The sequence below is a fragment of the Hyla sarda genome, chromosome 4 (genome assembly GCF_029499605.1).
Source record: "Hyla sarda isolate aHylSar1 chromosome 4, aHylSar1.hap1, whole genome shotgun sequence".
Classification (NCBI taxonomy): domain Eukaryota; kingdom Metazoa; phylum Chordata; class Amphibia; order Anura; family Hylidae; genus Hyla; species Hyla sarda.
Genome location: NC_079192.1, coordinates 257,227,474 through 257,246,215, shown reverse-complemented (window position 1 = coordinate 257,246,215; position 18,742 = coordinate 257,227,474). Strand labels below are relative to the sequence as shown.

The window sequence follows — 18,742 nt, the reverse complement described above, 5'->3', positions numbered from 1 at the left end:
TGTGAACAGGAACATAAACTTTAGGGAATGAAAGCAATTAATAAGCTAAAGAAACCATGACTATTAATGTATCATGTAGTAATAGTGATTCAGAAAGCTATAAGTTTATTTATTGTTCTCAGGAACAATGTGTTATGTCTCATTTGTGGAAAAAAACAAACCTTATTTTCTTTGGCACTTTCTAATACCTAATGTGGGCTTGAAAAAATGTGATCAACCAAAAAATATATATTTCAAACCCTTCTTCCAAAGTTCATACTATTAAAATACAGTATAATAACTGCTGCAGGGTAAACGCTGTAAGAACTTCTGTTTTTTGGTCATCTCCCCTTAAAAAAATGGATTAAAAAAACAATCAAAAAATCATTACTCCAAACTGTACCAATAGAAACTTTAGCTCTCGCACAAAAAACAAACAAAAGAAAAAATGCCGTAGATGCAAAAAACAAAAAGGTTTCAGAGGTCAGTGTTATTTTTTAAGTAGGAAACCATAAGAAAACTATATCAATTTGATATTGTTGTAATTATACTGACTAAATAAAGTTAAAGATGTTTTACCATTGAGATAAATTGATCTAAACTGATAAATTATGTAAAATTACACATATTTACAAATACAAGTTATTATCGGAAACCAATAGTTTTTAAAAGGTGGTCCTGCCAATATGTTGCCCCTCTTTGGTCAGGCATGCTCAGTTGCTCCTCACACACAGTAAATATATAGCCAAATAGATTGCAGCATACAGCTGGTACAATGCATAAAGTTCACTTACATACTTGTGTATGAGGGAGTCTGGCTGCCTGACTGAATATTCACTGGGCAGAAGTACATATACGGTATATAATGTACTGCTATCTATATTAACACTACTTGGTAGGTGGGAAGAGGCTAAAGTTATTATTCTCTATGATAACACCAAGTGCTCAACAAATAAATAATATATATATATATATATATATATATATATATATATATATATATATATCAAATACAAGGTCTTTTGCAGCACTACTAATGCAATAAATACCACTGGGTGCCAGCGTCCACAGCATGATCACAGCTCAACAAATATCCAAACAAGGGCGCAGCACTCCATTCAGAGTTCAGTGTAGTATTATTGTCTCATGTAACAGCAACGTTTCAGCTTCTCAACGAAGCCTTAATCAAGCATAGTGATACACACAAAGTCAGGGGTGTTTATACCCAAGTGTACAATCATCAATCCAAAGTGCATAATTACTATCAATTATAAATCATTCCAATAATATAACAGTGTACAGTACATTTATATCAAAGTGCCATTAATACATAAAGTGTCCATTATTATGTTGTTCCTAAGAACAAAGTGTAAGTGCATATACAAAAACAAGGCTTGATAATAAAAACTCCATAAGTCAGCTGTTAATTACATAATACATATTGCAGGTGCATATTATATCATAAATCCTGCAAAACATTAAGTTAATAAATTGGAGAAGGACTCACCCTCTCTTGCTTCTGTCATGGTGCTGAATGTTTGTAACTAAAACATATGCTTAGGCTTTGGTGATCCCGAGGTCAGTGTTCATGTGATCTCTTCACATGACTCAGCTGAGCGATCACAGGACCTGCTGTAAACTCCCGATCGGTTGCACGGCAACTGGGACGCTAAAACGCGCCGAGGCAGTCAAATGCAACAGGCCCGGAGTTATAACACAGTGGGTGCAGCAAAAGCAAACAATTGGAGAACCAAAAAAATAAATCCACTATAAAATGCCCTTCTCAAAAAGAGAGCAAAGATAATATGCATAAGAATTTAAACATACCTGGATAACAAATATTGACTAAATTACAAATAAAGCAAAATAACAAAAAAATAAACATTAAATGAACAAAAAATAAAATAAAAATAAAATATTTTATTTTTATTTTTATTTGGATTGATGATTGTACACTTGGGTATAAAAGCCTCTGACTTTGTGTGTATCACTATGCTTGATAAAGGCTTCATTGGAAGCTGAAACGTTGCTGTGACATGAGACAATAAAACTACACTAAATTCTGAATGGAGTGCTGTGCCCTTGTTTGGAGATATACATTATATAGAAAAATAAACAATGTCCCACAAAAAACTTCATGCGGCTTTGTTGATGGAAAGATAATGTAATGTAATAATATTATGTAATGTACATGATGATTTTATTGATGTTAAACCTAGTTCAACTTGTCATTGCGTGAACTATTAAGTAGGTCTAGGTGCACCTATTATACAGCTCCTGATTGTGAACAGAAGTAGAATATTTCATTTTAGCACCAGAAAGTCTTATTTCTCTTGACAAAAAAATGTATACATTTGTAGATGAAACTGAAATGCAAAAAAATGGCACAAAACAGAAAGATAAATGCACATAAGTGGTGGATGATAGTTTTGATAGGAAAAATATACAGATGTATAATGTAAATCTGCTCATTGGTTGCACTGCAATTTTACTGAATGCAACTGCCATGTTGCTTTGACACTTAAAGTATATCTTGCTTAGAGCAGTCTTGGTTTGGGATTTACATACCATTTCTGCATAATGTCATTTATTGTCTTTAAAAATGCTGTGGATATGTTGACCAATATGTATGTGCTATTGAAGATGGAGTATATGCTGAAAATGTTTTATTTTTGGATTCTGCTATTCTGCTTTTTGTACAATGCTGCTATGTTGTAGTATTTGGATGTCAAGAAGTCCTCATCACTAGCTTCAATGTCCTTACCTGGGCACACTCAGAGCACAGTAGTTAGTACTACATCTTTTCTATGTGTATATCTGTAGGACAATATGTTATTTAAATGTATTTATTTGAGAACTGAACAAGAGCACAGACAGGTTTGTATGAAATGATTATTAATATTAGTAGTATAGTTTATCAAGCAGTCTGATGGAAGATAGCTTTACATTTCCAAAGGCATAGATGGAAATCTATAATTTTCTAGCTACATTAGGGCATAAGATTTAGCAGACCAGCTTTCCTTTCATGGATAAAATATGAGCATTGCTAACCTACAATCTGACCAGCATTTTAATAGTAAAAAATATAAGAATGTATGTTACTAAGGCTAAGATTAAATTGTGGTTATGCTCCATCCGGTAAAGAGCCTGTTTTTCTCTTTTTATGCGCTGAACAGCCCCAAAAAGGCTCAGAGCTCAACGGACTCCACTGGGTCCCGACGAATCCCATTGACTTCAATGGGGTCCATTGGGGTTCCGGTAATTTACCGGAGTTTAGTGGACAAAAAAAATTGTGCATGCACTATAATTTTCTCCGTTAAACTCCCGACTAAACTCCCGACTTGCCAAAGGAGCACCGTATGATGGGACCCAACCGCAATGTGAATGAGCCCTAATATCGCAAGCATCTGCAATAATAGAAATTATTCTTCTCATTCCTGCTATTCTGATTGTTCCAAATTAAATTCCTAATCTTAATTTATTTTCTCATAACTGATAAAATTATAATCCTAGTGTTTAAGTAACCACCAAGAAAATGTTGGGGGAAAACCTATATCAGTTATAACTAAGGCAACAAATTTAAATTGGGCAAAAAAAATCTATATACTTAACACATGATTAATTTTTTTGAATAAAATGCAACAATTTTTTTATTGGAATCATTTAAAAAAAACGCTCATATCTCAAGATATTGCAGGTAAATATTTGTTAACGCTATTGCACAAGCCAGCCAAATAGAATCAGTGCACTAGAAACTGCTTCTTTTCACTGAGGATTTGGGAGAAAGGTACAAGAATACCAGACAGCACAAAATTAGTATGTAATGGCAATATCTCAATAAATCCAATTGCAAATGTGTTATATTTTCTGTGATGTGACAGAGTAATGTACTATTTAATCATAGGACAACCCCTTTAAGGCCTTATCACACATACTTTAGTGAGAGGATGTTCAAAACTTCATTAATGGAATATAAATCAACAAAAAGAGATTTTTTTTTATCTCCAAGATAGATTCTTTGCATTAGATAACAATTGAGAAAGTACAATGTCATTCCTAAACACTCTCCCATTGTGGGTCTCTGGTGGCTGAAATATAACTTGCCACATATATCCTACCTATTCTAATAAGTCAGTGGTTTGTCTGACTTCTTTTAACCCCCTTTACTGGCACTTTGGGTTAAAATTTAGTTGTAGCCATTCAACTAAAGAGTTCAGGAGAGTCCAGCTTGATAGATCATTGTTTACTGATAAAAAGTAACAGATTTTCTTTAAAAATGCGTACATAAATAAAAAATATAAAATAAATAAATAAAAAACAATACTTGATACAACCTCGTAGTACAATCAACATATAAGTAACTATAAGATAAAAATCTTCAAGCGCTTCAGAAGTGGGTAGTCAATAATTATATGGATATATATAAGCCTTTTACACCTAGAACATACACTTTGCCATTATGCCACTACAGTTTTTGTAAATGGTAATGTATTCTGATGTGATATTGTATTTATATTATTGTTACTATTCTAGTTTGTGAACAATTTTTGCATTAGGCGTAGTTGGCCACTGCTTAAAATTGCTCCCTGGTATTGCCTCTAGTAGTTTCAGTAGATTTGGGGAAATACACTTTATTTATACAGTAAAGTATATATTTTATATATCTGTGAAGTTTTTAAATACAGGTTTGTTTTGTATAATATATTGTCTTGTGTTAGGAAAAACATACAAAATAGCATATTGAAAGAGGAGAGGATACATCATCATTTCCTGAAATATTACATTAAAACATTTGCCCAGGGATCCCCTTTAACTTAGGATCATTAACGTAAACATATGTGTGTAAGGCTAGGGTAACATTTATGTTAAAAGCTCTTTTCTAGGCCTACATTTCAGAATCTGTAACGCAGCATGCAGTATACTTCTGTCCAGTTATAATGCAGTGAAATGACTCATATCAGGCTACAGTGGTGTCCATCATAAAGTGGACTGGCCAGCTCCATTTTCTGCTACTGAACAGAATTTGCAATAAGGCTGTAAACTGAGCCTCCGACACACATGTGAATCTGGCTTTATGGTAACAGTGTTCAGTAACTTGATGATTTTCTTATTCTTATTGGTGGTTTAGTACTCAATGCTAGGAGGTAGGATTGCGGCAGCCTGACTCACGGAGACAAGAGGTGGATTTCAGACTACCTTAGACTCCCTGTAGGCAGTGTAGACAAAGGGTAGTTGCAGATTACAGCTCTACTGCTATTGAGAAGGGCTACAAAGGAAAGCATGAAACGTACACATATTTTTCAAGTTATAACTGAACATCAATTTTAATTATTTAATAAAAAAATTATTCACTTTCTGTTGACCCTTTTGCATGTTATAAAAATGTTCTGTTCACATGTGTGTTAGATGCTACATACAGATTCTTTGTCACAGATTCCATCATCATATTTGAAAAATAGCACTGCATGGAGGCTAGTATTTCCATCAACCCAACTACCCCTATACCCCATTATAAGTCCATGAAGTTTCTGGGGTGTTGCTGGTGTTTAACATGTGACAGATCCATCACAGTGTCAAACATGGTTATTGTAAATTCCCATGGATATTTTTAATGGAACTCACACTTAAAAATAATAACAGGCTAATGTCATGACCATTCCTTTTAAAGTTGATGTAAATATTGAGATGGAGCATTATTCATCTTCCACATATTACCTACCAAATACTTTGAACATTTAATGCAAAACATAATCATCAATAAGTTAGGGCACAAGCATATCCAAGATGCTGGAGCTAGACAAGCTGATCCACACAAGGAGGAAACATTTTGCTTAATATGTTCACACAGGACTGAAAATGCTTCAGCTTTGTTGAAAGTTTACTGCCGATTTGTTGCAGGTTTTTAATTCCCTATTGAAGTTAATTGGGAAAATCTGCAACAAATCTGCAGTAGTTCAGTTCTTTGTGAACATAACCTAATACATTGTTATGCCATCAATTGTAACTCTATGCATACGTCATTCTCTTTTTCAGAGTTATTAATGTGTTTATATGTACATATGCTGTAAATAGATAATATGCTATATATTTTTGCAATGGTTTCTTTTTGGTTTTCAAGTTAGAAGAAACATATTTTAAGTATTTTCATAGATTTAGTTAGTGAGTTAGAATTCACAGCAAAAAATATATATAACGTTTGCTCTTTAAATAGATGTAGAAAACCAATGCACCATATGTGATCCATCCAATAAGTCAACAAATAACTACTTGTCTGCCTGAGCAGTATATTGAGCTCTCTGAATAGAGGTAGTATACTAGTATAATAAAATATATAGTAAAATATAGGGGCTGTCGGTTTTAGAAACCCCATTCTTAAATACTGTCTATGAAAATCTTGAGTTAAAAGAACAGTCTCTTATTGTAACCTCCATAAATTAACAAGAGCGAAGAGCAACCCTAAAAAGAGGATCAAGCACATCCATGCGACTCATAGACGGCCTATTGATTTTTATGAGCACTGTAATTCCTCACTCCTAAAGTGCTGGCACTGCAGGGGAATTAAACACTGCCTGACAGATTTTTCCACAAAGCACAGCTGTTTCCTGAGAATTACAGCAGCAAGGCACTCTGTGATCATGTTTAGGGCACCTTCCTTGAAAACAGGGATGTCCAAAGAATTAAACACCATTCGATCTCTGCGTGACATCCAAAAATAAGTGAGTAAATCCTATGGAGAGTGAATGGAGTAGCAGTCGAACATGCATGCTGCTGTTCAATACATCTAAGGAACAAGGGCCACTGAGGGACCCCCACCAATCAGCTAGATATCACCTATCCTGTGGATTAAAGAATGAATCACAGCACTCTAAACAGGTTAAAAACAGATCTCTTTATTTACGCCGGCATTCAGACACCCCCAACAGGAACAGAGTACTAGTTAATGCGTTTCTGCTAAACTCCTTGTTCAAATGTTGTTGCGGCCAAAACACATAAACTAGTACTCTGTTCCTGTTGGTGTTGTCCAAATGTTGGTACAAATAAATTGACCTGTTCTTCACCTGCTTGAATTGCCTGGATTACTAGTATTTGGCTAGCAGTGGATGCAACAGAGAAGCTAACTATCTATGTTTTTTTCAAATCCCGTGGATAGGTGATGATTTTTAAACTTTGAATAACCCCTTCAAGATGAGCCCCTTCCAATTGGAAACAGCCTTTTACTGGCTTTTGTGGAAACAAAGCTGCAATGTGTTTTTCCCTCATCCACTGTTTCCCTTTTTCTTAAGCATACTGAACCCTAAAGCCTAAAATGGATACATGACAGGGCTTAGATTAAAAATGTTGATTGACATCACTCAAAATATTATGCCAATTTTATTTTATCTACAGCCAGGAAACAATATGTAATTGTAATGTACTTGTGTCACGATTCGGCTTCCAGATAGTGGATCCTCTGTGCCAGAGAGGGATTGGCGTGGACCGTGCTAGTGGACCGGTTCTAAGCCACTACTGGTTTTCACCAGAGCCCGCCGCAAAGCGGGATGGTCTTGCTGCGGCGGTAGTGACCAGGTCGTATCCACTAGCAACGGCTCAACCTCTCTGGCTGCTGAAGATAGGCGCGGTACAAGGGAGTAGGCAGAAGCAAGGTCAGACGTAGCAGAAGGTCGGGGGCAGGCGGCAAGGTTCGTAGTCAGGATGGGTAGCAGAAGTTCAGGTACACAGGCTTTGGACACACTAAACGCTTTCACTGGCACAAGGCAACAAGATCCGGCAAGGGAGTGCAAGGGAGGAGACTAGATATAGGCAGGGAACAGGTGGGAACCAATTAAGCTAATTGGGCCAGGCACCAATCATTGGTGCACTGGCCCTTTAAGTCTCAGAGAGCTGGCGCGCGCGCGCCCTAGAGAGCGGAGCCGCGCGCGCCAGCACATGACAGCAGGGAACCGGGACGGGTAAGTGACCTGGGATGCGATTCGCGAGCGGGCGCGTCCCGCTGTGCGAATCGCATCCCCAACGGCCAAGACAGTGCAGCGCTCCCGGTCAGCGGGACTGACCGGGGCGCTGCAGGGAGAAAGACGCCGTGAGCGCTCCGGGGAGGAGCGGGGACCCGGAGCGCTAGGCGTAACAGTACCCCCCCCCTTAGGTCTCCCCTTCTCTTTGTCCGGTAACTGCCTCCCCTGGGATGAGGACACCTGGAAAGAATGGAGGGTTTCCTCAACGGCGGGCAGTACAGCAGGAGTGGGAATGGGGAGGGAGGGCAGAGGGCGAGGCCTGGCACGGGGCAGTGTGACACCAGGACGGGGGCCATGGGGAGGCACAGAGGCTTGCCTGATGGGACTGGGAGGGGGGGAGAGGCACTTCCTGTGGCAGGCAGAGTCCCAGTTCCTGATCTCCCCGGTGGTCCAATCAATGGTGGGGGAATGAAGCCGGAGCCAAGGCAGACCGAGGAGGACCTCAGAGGTACAGTTGGGGAGAATGAAGAACTCAATCCTTTCGTGGTGGGGTCCGATAGACATCAGGAGGGGTTCTGTGCGGTAACGCACGGTGCAGTCCAATCTGGCTCCGTTGACCGCGGAAATGTAGAGCGGTTTGACGAGACGGGTCACCGGGATGCTGAATCTATTAACAAAGGACTCCAACATAAAATTCCCGGAGGCACCAGAGTCCAAGCAGGCCACGGCTGAGATGGAGGAGTTGGCTGTAGGGGAAATCCGCACGGGCACCGTGAGACGTGGAGAAGAAGACTTAGAAGCAAAAGATGCCACACCCACGTGAGCTGGGTGCGTGCGTGCGTTTCCCAGGCGTGGAGGACGGATAGGGCAATCCACCAAGAAATGCTCAGTACTGGCACAATACAGACAGAGATTTTCTTCTCTACGGCGATTCCTCTCTTCCTGGGTCAGGCGAGACCGATCCACTTGCATGGCCTCCTCGGCGGGAGGCCCAGGCGAAGACTGCAAAGGATGCTGTGGGAGAGGTGCCCAGAGATCTAAGTCTTTTTCCTGGCGGAGCTCTTGGTGTCGCTCAGAAAAACGCATGTCAATGCGGGTAGCCAAATGGATGAGTTCTTGGAGGTTGGCAGGAATCTCTCGTGCGGCCAGCACATCCTTGATGCGACTGGATAGGCCTTTTTTAAAGGTCGCGCAGAGAGCCTCATTATTCCAGGATAGTTCAGAAGCAAAAGTACGGAATTGTATGGCGTACTCGCCAACGGAAGAATTACCCTGGACCAGGTTCAGCAAGGCAGTCTCAGCAGAAGAGGCTCGGGCAGGTTCCTCAAAGACACTTCGGACTTCAGCAAAGAAGGACTGGACTGTGGCTGTGGCAGGATCATTGCGGTCCCAGAGCGGTGTGGCCCAAGACAAGGCCTTTCCTGAAAGAAGACTTACTACGAACGCCACCTTAGACCGTTCTGTAGGAAACAAGTCTGACAACATCTCCATGTGCAGGGAACACTGAGACAAAAATCCACGGCAGAGTCTGGAGTTCCCATCAAATTTGTCCGGCAGGGACAAGCGGAGGTTAGGAGCGGCCACTCGCTGCGGAGGAGGTGCAGGAGCTGGCGGAGGAGATGGTTGCTGCTGTAGCAGAGGCAGAATTTGCTGTAACATGGCGGTCAACTGCGACAGCTGCTGTCCTTGTTGGGCAATCTGCTGCGATTGCTGAGCGACCACCGTGGGAAGATCAGCGAGACTTGGCAGCGGCACCTCAGCGGGATCCATGGCCGGATCTACTGTCACGATTCGGCTTCCAGATAGTGGATCCTCTGTGCCAGAGAGGGATTGGCGTGGACCGTGCTAGTGGACCGGTTCTAAGCCACTACTGGTTTTCACCAGAGCCCGCCGCAAAGCGGGATGGTCTTGCTGCGGCGGTAGTGACCAGGTCGTATCCACTAGCAACGGCTCAACCTCTCTGGCTGCTGAAGATAGGCGCGGTACAAGGGAGTAGGCAGAAGCAAGGTCAGACGTAGCAGAAGGTCGGGGGCAGGCGGCAAGGTTCGTAGTCAGGATGGGTAGCAGAAGTTCAGGTACACAGGCTTTGGACACACTAAACGCTTTCACTGGCACAAGGCAACAAGATCCGGCAAGGGAGTGCAAGGGAGGAGACTAGATATAGGCAGGGAACAGGTGGGAACCAATTAAGCTAATTGGGCCAGGCACCAATCATTGGTGCACTGGCCCTTTAAGTCTCAGAGAGCTGGCGCGCGCGCGCCCTAGAGAGCGGAGCCGCGCGCGCCAGCACATGACAGCAGGGAACCGGGACGGGTAAGTGACCTGGGATGCGATTCGCGAGCGGGCGCGTCCCGCTGTGCGAATCGCATCCCCAACGGCCAAGACAGTGCAGCGCTCCCGGTCAGCGGGACTGACCGGGGCGCTGCAGGGAGAAAGACGCCGTGAGCGCTCCGGGGAGGAGCGGGGACCCGGAGCGCTAGGCGTAACAACTTGTAGTTGGTTGCAATCATAAGAACTCCAAGTCAGTCTAATTCTGCCGACATTGATAAATGTAATTGTCATAATTGTGAAGTGTTTTTGTGATCTAAACTGTGTTATTCATCAGTATTCATGTTATTGGTCTTATACAAAGTCTTCGTTTTTTAAGTCTAATAATAAAGTGTGTTATTTACTCATGCAGACAAAAGTTTAATTTCACAATGAACACGATATGTAGCAGCAAACCTGGAATTTCCCTAGATATTGTATGAGTTTTAGAAAAAAATAAGAACATTAAATGACAAATAATTTTCAAGTGAATTGACATGGTTTTAAACAATTCCCCTGCCAGTGTATGTTAGACCAAGGTTTCTTTTTGTTATTGTTTTGACTAGAATTATACATTATAACTTGAATGTTATTTATAAACTGCACATGACCTTTACAATTCGAGATATCACCACTTCAATGTAAATTGTTTCATTGGTGCACATTTGATAGAATCTGTATTTGTTATATGATGTAAACATTAAGTGTGATGCATCTAAAACTGACACATACTGATGTTTTTAATAAAATATATGAACTAGTTGTTTACTGTTTTATCTTACTTAAAGTTTTTGTTGGGATTACTCTTTTCTATTTTTTTGTTCAAACAACTGGAGAACAGTAAATATCCATTTAGAACCCAGAAACACACCACAAGGATCTAAGAGCTTGACTATTTACCTTTTGAATATCACGTTTTTCATTTCTTTTATATAGGTTCAAAATTCTGTGCTGATGAATTTCTTATACCTTTATAGCAGATCTATTTGGCTTTTTTGTTTTTTAATCTAAAGCTATTAATGGGATTTTACCTGGGGAAGATGAAAGGAAATGTTAAAAAAATATTATTTTATGGAAGGAAAGATTAGTAAATTCTCAGAACAAACGTTTAAAAGATGTTAAATTTAAATCAACAACAAATTCATACTAACATGCCTGGGGTTACAATATAGTTATCCTTTGGCTATGTTCACATCTTTTAAGTATACTACATCGCTGGTATACACGAGAAAAATTACAGATATTTTGACACACACCACATATACCTGTAACAAGCTAATTGGCTTTAATGGACCAAACATAGTCTACTGGTTTGACTTTAAAGTCAATGAAGGAGATTTATTAAGAATTGTCTTTCTCAAGTTATTTTTACCACTGGTTTTGCTGTGTTATTTTGTCCTGTGTTCTTTAATATTTTTTTTTTTTAAGTCGCTCACGGCTTGATAAATTTGGTGCACATTCGCCATAACACCAGAATCACTTCACTACACAAGATAAGTTAAAAGAACTCTACATACAGTCATGGCCATAAATGTTGGCCCCCCCGGAAAATTTTTCAAGAAAATTAAGTATTTCTCACAGAAAAGGATTGAAGTAACACATGTTTTGCTATACACATGTTTATTCCCTTTGTGTGTATTGGAACTAAACCAAAAAAGGGAGGGGAAAAAGCAAATTGGACATAATGTCACACCAAACTCCAAAAATGGGCTGGACAAAATTATTGGCACCCTTAACATAATATTTGGTTGCACACCCTTTGGAAAAAAAATAACCATCAATAAGCTTCTTACACCTTTAAGCCGGAATGTTGGTCCACACTTCCTTTGCAAACTGCTCCAGGTCTCTCTAATTGGAACAGCAATTTTAAGATCTCTTCACAGGTGTTCAATGGGATTTAGATATGGATTAATTGCTGGCCACTCCAGAACTCTCAGGCGCTTTCTTGCCATCCATTTCTGGGTGCTTTTTGATGTATGTTTGTGGTCATTGTCCTGCTGGAAGACCCAAGATCTCGAATGCAAAACCAGCTTTCTGACACTGGACTGTACAGTGCGACCCAAAATCCATTGGTAATCCTCATATTTCATGATGCCTTGCACACATTCAAGGCACCCAGTGCCAGAGGCAGCAAAACGACCCCAAAACATCATTGAACCTCCACCATATTTCACTATAGGTACTGTATTCTTTTCTTTGTAGGCCTCATTCTGTTTTTGGTAAACAGTAGAATGATGTGCTTCACCAAAAAGCTCTATGTTGGTCTCATCTGTCCACAAGATGTTTTCCCAGAAGGATTTTGGCTTCCTCAAGTTCATTTTTGCAAAATGAAGTCTTGCTTTTTTATGTCTATGTGTCAGCAGTGGGGTCCTCCTGGGTCTCCTGCCATAGCGTTTCATTTCATTTAAATGTCGATGGATAGTTCGCGCTGACACTGATGCTCCCTGAGCCTGCAAGACAGCTTGGATATCTTTGGAACTTGTTTGGGGCTGCTTATCCACCATCCAAACTATACTGTGTTGACACCTTTCATCAATTTTTCTCTTCCGTCAACACCCATGGAGATTAGCTACAGTGCCATGGGTTTCAAACTTCTTGATAATGTTGCGCACTGTGGACAAAGGCAAATCTAGATCTCTGGAGATGGACTTGTAACCTTGAGATTGTTGATATTTTTCCATAATTTTGGTTATCAAGTCCTCAGACTTATCTTCTCCTCTTTCTGTTGTCCATGCTTAGTGTGGCACACACAGACACAATGCAAAGACTACGTGAACTTCTCTCCTTTTTTATGCTTTCAGGTGTGATTTTTATATTGCCCACACCTGTTACTTGCCCAGGTTAGTTTAGGATCACATGCTTGAAACAATCTTATTTTTCCACAATTCTGAAAGGGTGCCAATAATGTTGTCCAGACCATTTTTGGAGTTTGGTGTGTCATTAAGTCCAATTTGCTTTTTTTCCTCCCTTTTTTGGTTTAGTTCCAATACACACAAGGGAATAAACGTGTATAGCAAAACATGTGTTACTGCAATCCTTTTCTGTGAGAAAAACTTAATTTTCTTGAAAATTTTCAGGGGTGCCAACATTTACGGCCATGACTGTAGGTGCCGGCAAGCATTATGGAAGAGTCTTGAAGAATGCCATAGCTTACATTTTACAATGTCCAAACAACCCACAAAATTTTTTGGAGCCTGTATTATACAATAGACCTAACATTACCTCACACATCACTACCTCATGCAATGTCACTTGATGTCATGTTATTATTGCTTCCACATCTTCCTCTATGTCACAGTCATGAGTGTCCCTTTCACTCGCCTGGTGTCTTAGTCATCACTGTTTTAACATTTACCTGAGTGTCACAATCATTAGTGTCCACTCATCTCTCCCTGTGTGTTACAGAAATTTGTGTCCCCTCATATCCACCTGTGTCATAATCATTAGTGTACCCTAATCTCCACCTGTGTACCTGTGTATCATTTGTGTACCATCACCTTCCCCTGTGTCACACCCATTGATGTCTCATCATCTAATGTGTGACATAGTCATTAGTGTCCCTCATCTCTACCAGTGTCACGTTTAACCCCTTAAGGACGCAGCCTATTTTCACCTTAAGGACTTTTTGCAATTCTGACCACTGTCACTTTATGCATTAATAACTCTGGGATGCTTTTACCAATTATTCTGATTCCGAGACTGTTTTTTTTCGTGACATATTCTACTTTAACATAGTGGTAAATTTTTGTCATTATTTGCATCCTTTCTTGGTGAAAAATCCCAAAATTTCATAAAAATGTAAAAAAATATAGCATTTTCCTAACTTTGAAACTGTCTGCTTGAAAGGAAAATTTATATTCCAAATAGATTTTACAAATACAATATGTCTACTTTATGTTGGCATCATAAAATAGACATATTTTTACTTTTTGAAAAAATTAGAGGGCTTCAAAGTCTAGCAGCAATTTTCTAAATTTTCACGAAAATTTCAAAATCAGAATTTTTCAGGGACCAGTTAAGTTTGAAGTGGATTTGAGGAGTGTTTCTGTGAGAAATACCCCATAAATTACCCCATTATAGAAACTACACCCCTCAAAGTATTCAAAAGGACATTCAGAAAGTTTGTTGACCCTTTAGGTGTTTCACAAGAATAGCAGCAATGTGAAGGAGAAAAATCAAAATCTGAATTTTTTACACTAACATGTTCTTGTAACCCCATTTTTTTTTTCATTTTTAAAAGTGGTATTAGGAGAAAAAGCCCCTCTAAATGTGTAGCCCAATTTCTCTCTAGTATGGAAATACCTCATATGTTGACATAAAGTGCTCTGCGGGCTCACAATATGGCTCAAGAGGGAAAGAGCAACTGTGGGAATTTTGAAAGCGAATTTTGCTGTCATGGTGCCAGAACAAAAAAAAAAACACATGGTATACTATTTTGGAAACTACACCCCTCAAGGAACATAACAAGGGGTATAGTGAGCCTTAACACCTCACAGGTATTTGACGACTTTAAGTTGAAGTTGGATGTGAAAATGGAAAATTAGATTTTTTACACTAAAATGATGGTGTTACCCCAAATTTTTCATTTTCACATGGTGTAATAGTAGAAAATGGACCCCAAAATTTGAAGCCCAATTTCTCCCGATTAAGAAAATGCCCCATATTTGGACGTTAAGTGCTCTGCTGGCACACTACAGGTCTCAGAACAGAAGGAGCGTCATTGGATTTTTGGAAAGAGAATTTTGCTGAAATTGAAGTCAGGGGGCTATGTGCATTTACAAACCTCCCATGGAGCCAGAACAGCAGAAACCCCCCACATGAGACACCATTTTGGAAACTAGACCCCTCCAGGAACATAACAAGGGTTACAGTGAGTACTTACACCTCACAGATTTTTTGAACAGTGGGCCGTAAAAGTGAAAAATTTGATTTTTAACACTAAAATGATGGTGTTACTCCAAATTTTTCATTTTCACATGGTGTAATAGTAGAAAATGGACCCCAAAATTTGAAGCCCAATTTCTCCCGATTAAGAAAATGCCCCATATGTGGACGTTAAGTGCTCTGCTGGCACACTACAGGTCTCAGAACAGAAGGAGCACCATTGGATTTTTGGAAAGAGAATTTTGCTGAAATTGAAGTCGGGGAGCTTTGAAGTCGGGGGGCATTTACAAACCTCCCATGGTGCCAGAACAGCAGAAACCCCCTACATGTTACATTTTGGAAACTAGACCCCTCCAGGAACATAACAAGGGTTAGAGTGAGTACTTACACCTCACAGGTTTTTTAAACAGTGGGCCGTAAAAGTGAAATAATTGATTTTTTAACCCCTTAACGACGCAGGACGTATATTTACGTCCTGCGCCGGCTCCCGCGATATGAAGCTGGATCGCGCCGCGATCCCGAATCATATCGCGTCGGTCCCGGCGCTCATCAACGGCCAGGACCCGCGGCTAATACCACACATCGCCGATCGCGGCGATGTGCGGTATTAACCCTTTAGAAGCGGCGGTCAAAGCTGACCGCCGCTTCTAAAGCGAAAGTGAAAGTGACCCGGCTGCTCAGTCCGGCTGTTCGGGAACGCCGCGGTGAAATCACGGCGTCCCGAACAGCTGACCGGACACCGGGAGGGCCCTTACCTGCCTCCTCGGTGTCCGATCGGTGAATGACTGCTCCGTGCCTGAGATCCAGGCAGGAGCAGTCAAGCGCCGATAACACTGATCACAGGCGTGTTAAAACACGCCTGTGATCTGTGTAGAAGATCAGTGTGTGCAGTGTTATAGGTCCCTATGGGACCTATAACACTGCAAAAAAAATGTAAAAAAAAAGTGTTAATAAAGGTCATTTAACCCCTTCCCTAATAAAAGTTTGAATCACCCCCCTTTTCCCATAAAAAAAATAAAACAGTGTAAAAAAAATAAAATAAATAAACATATGTGGTATCGCCGCGTGCGTAAATGTCCGAACTATAAAAATATATCATTAATTAAACCGCACGGTCAATGGCGTACGCGCAAAAAAATTCCATAGTCCAAAAAAGCGTATTTTGGTCACTTTTTATACCATTAACCCCTTAAGGACTCAGCCCATTTTGGCCTTAAAGACTAATTTTTTCCTCCTCGCCTTCTAAAAATCATAACTCTTTTATATTTTCATCCACAGACTAGTATGAGGGCTTGTTTTTTGCGCGACCAGTTGTCCTTTGTAATGACATCACTCATTATATCATAAAATGTATGGCACAACCAAAAAACACTATTTTTGTGGGGAAATTAAAACGAAAAACGCAATTTTGCTAATTTTGGAAGGTTTCGTTTTCACGCCGTACAATTTATGGTAAAAATGACATGTGTTCTTTATTCTGAGGGTCAACACAATTAAAATGATATCCATTATTATATACTTTTATATTATTGTTGCGCTTAAAAAAAATCACAAACTTTTTAACCAAATTAGTACGTTTATAATCCCTTTATTTTGATGACCTCTAACTTTTTTATTTTTCCATATAAGCGGCGGTATGGGGGCTCATTTTTTGCGCCATGATCTGTACTTTTTTTTGATACCACATTTGCATATAAAAAACTTTTAATACATTTTTTATAATTTTTTTTAAATAAAATGTATTTAAAAAGTAGGAATTTTGGACTTTTTTTTTTTTTTCGTTCACGCCGTTCACCGTACGGGATCATTAACATTTTATTTTAATAGTTCGGACATTTACGCACGCGGGATACCAAATATGTCTATAAAAAATGTTTTTTACGCTTTTTGGGGGTAAAATAGGAAAAAACGGACGTTTTACTTTTTTATTGGGGGAGGGGATTTTTCACTTTTTTTTTACTTTAACTTTTACATTTTTTTACATTTTTTTTTACACTTGAATAGTCCCCATAGGGGACTATTCATAGCAATACCATGATTGCTAATAATGATCTGTTCTATGTATAGGACATAGAACAGATCAGTATTATCGGTCATCTTCTGCTCTGGTCTGCTCGATCACAGACCAGAGCAGGAGACGCTGGGAGCCGGACGGAGGAAGGAGAGGGGACCTCCGTGCGGCGTTATGAATGATCGGATCCCCGCAGCAGCGCTGCGGGCGATCCGATCGTTCATTTAAATCGCGCACTGCCGCAGATGCCGGGATCTGTATTGATCCCGGCACCTGAGGGGTTAATGGCGGACGCCCGCGAGATCGCGGGCGTCAGCCATTGCTGGCGGGTCCCTGGCTGCGATCAGCAGCCGGGATCAGCCACGCATGACACGGGCATCGCTACGATGCCCGCGGTTATGCACAGGACGTAAATGTACGTCCTGGTGCGTTAAGTACCACCTCACCAGGACGTGCATTTACGTCCTGCGTCCTTATAGGGTTAAAAAATGAATAAAAAGTGATCAAAAAGTCAGGTCAAAACAAAAATCATACCGATAAAAACTTCAGATCACGGCGCAAAAAAATGAGTCCTCATACCGCCCTGTACGTGGAAAAATAAAAAAGTTATTTGAACAGTGGGCCGTAAATTGAAAAATAAAAAAATTTTACGCTAAAATGCTGGGGTTACCCAATTTTTTACATTTTCACAAGGGTTAATGGGAGAAATTGGGTTACAAATTTTGGAGGGCTTTTTCTCCTGACTATGGAAATAAAACAGTGTAAAAAAATAAATAAATAAATAAACATATGTGATATCGCCGCGTGCTTAAATGTCCGAACTATAAAAATATATCATTAATTAAACCGCACGGTCAATGGCGTACGCGCAAAAAAATTCCAAAGTCCAAAAAAGTGTATTTTGGTCACTTTTTATACCATTAAAAAATGAATAAAAAGTGATCAAAAAGTCAGATCAAAACAAAAATCATACCGATAAAAACTTCAGATCACGGCGCAAAAAAATGAGTGCCCATGCCGCCCTGTACGTGAAAAAATAAAAAAAGTTATAGGGGTCAGAAGATGACATTTTTAAACGTATAAATTTTCCTGCATGTAGTTATGATTTTTTCCAGAAGTGCGACAAAATCAAACCTATGTAAGTAGGTTATCATTTTAACCGTATGGACCTACAGAATAATGATAAGGCGTACTTTTTACCGAAATATGCACTGCGTAGAAACGGAAGCCCCCAAAAGTTACAAAATTGCGTTTTTTCTTCGATTTTGTCGCACAATGATTTTTTTTCCATTTCGCCGTGCATTTTTGGGTAAAATGACTAATGTCACTGCAAAGTAGAATTGGCGATGCAAAAAATAAGCCATAATATGGATTTTTAGGTGGAAAAATTGAAAGGGTTATGATTTTTAAAAGGTAAGGAGGAAAAAACGAAAGTGCAAAAACGGAAAAACCCTGAGTCCTTAAGGGGTTAAGACTGAATTGTTGGTTTTAACCAATTTTTTTTTTAGTTTTACAAGTAGTAAGAGAAAACAATCTCCACAAAATTTGTAGCCCAATTTCTCCAGAAAAAGAAAATACCCCATATAAGGGAGAAAAGCACTATGCGGGTGCA

General features: G+C 39.8%; 1 long non-coding RNA gene across 1 annotated transcript in view; it reads right to left on the bottom strand.

Annotated features, from left to right (window-relative positions):
- LOC130369160 (uncharacterized) overlaps positions 1-18,742 on the bottom strand; it is a 135,701-nt gene that overhangs the window by 1,183 nt on the left and 115,776 nt on the right. Inside the window, exon 3 of the long non-coding RNA XR_008892684.1 lies at positions 11,136-11,266. This is a non-coding gene — a long non-coding RNA (uncharacterized LOC130369160). The remainder of the gene's footprint in view (positions 1-11,135; positions 11,267-18,742) is intronic.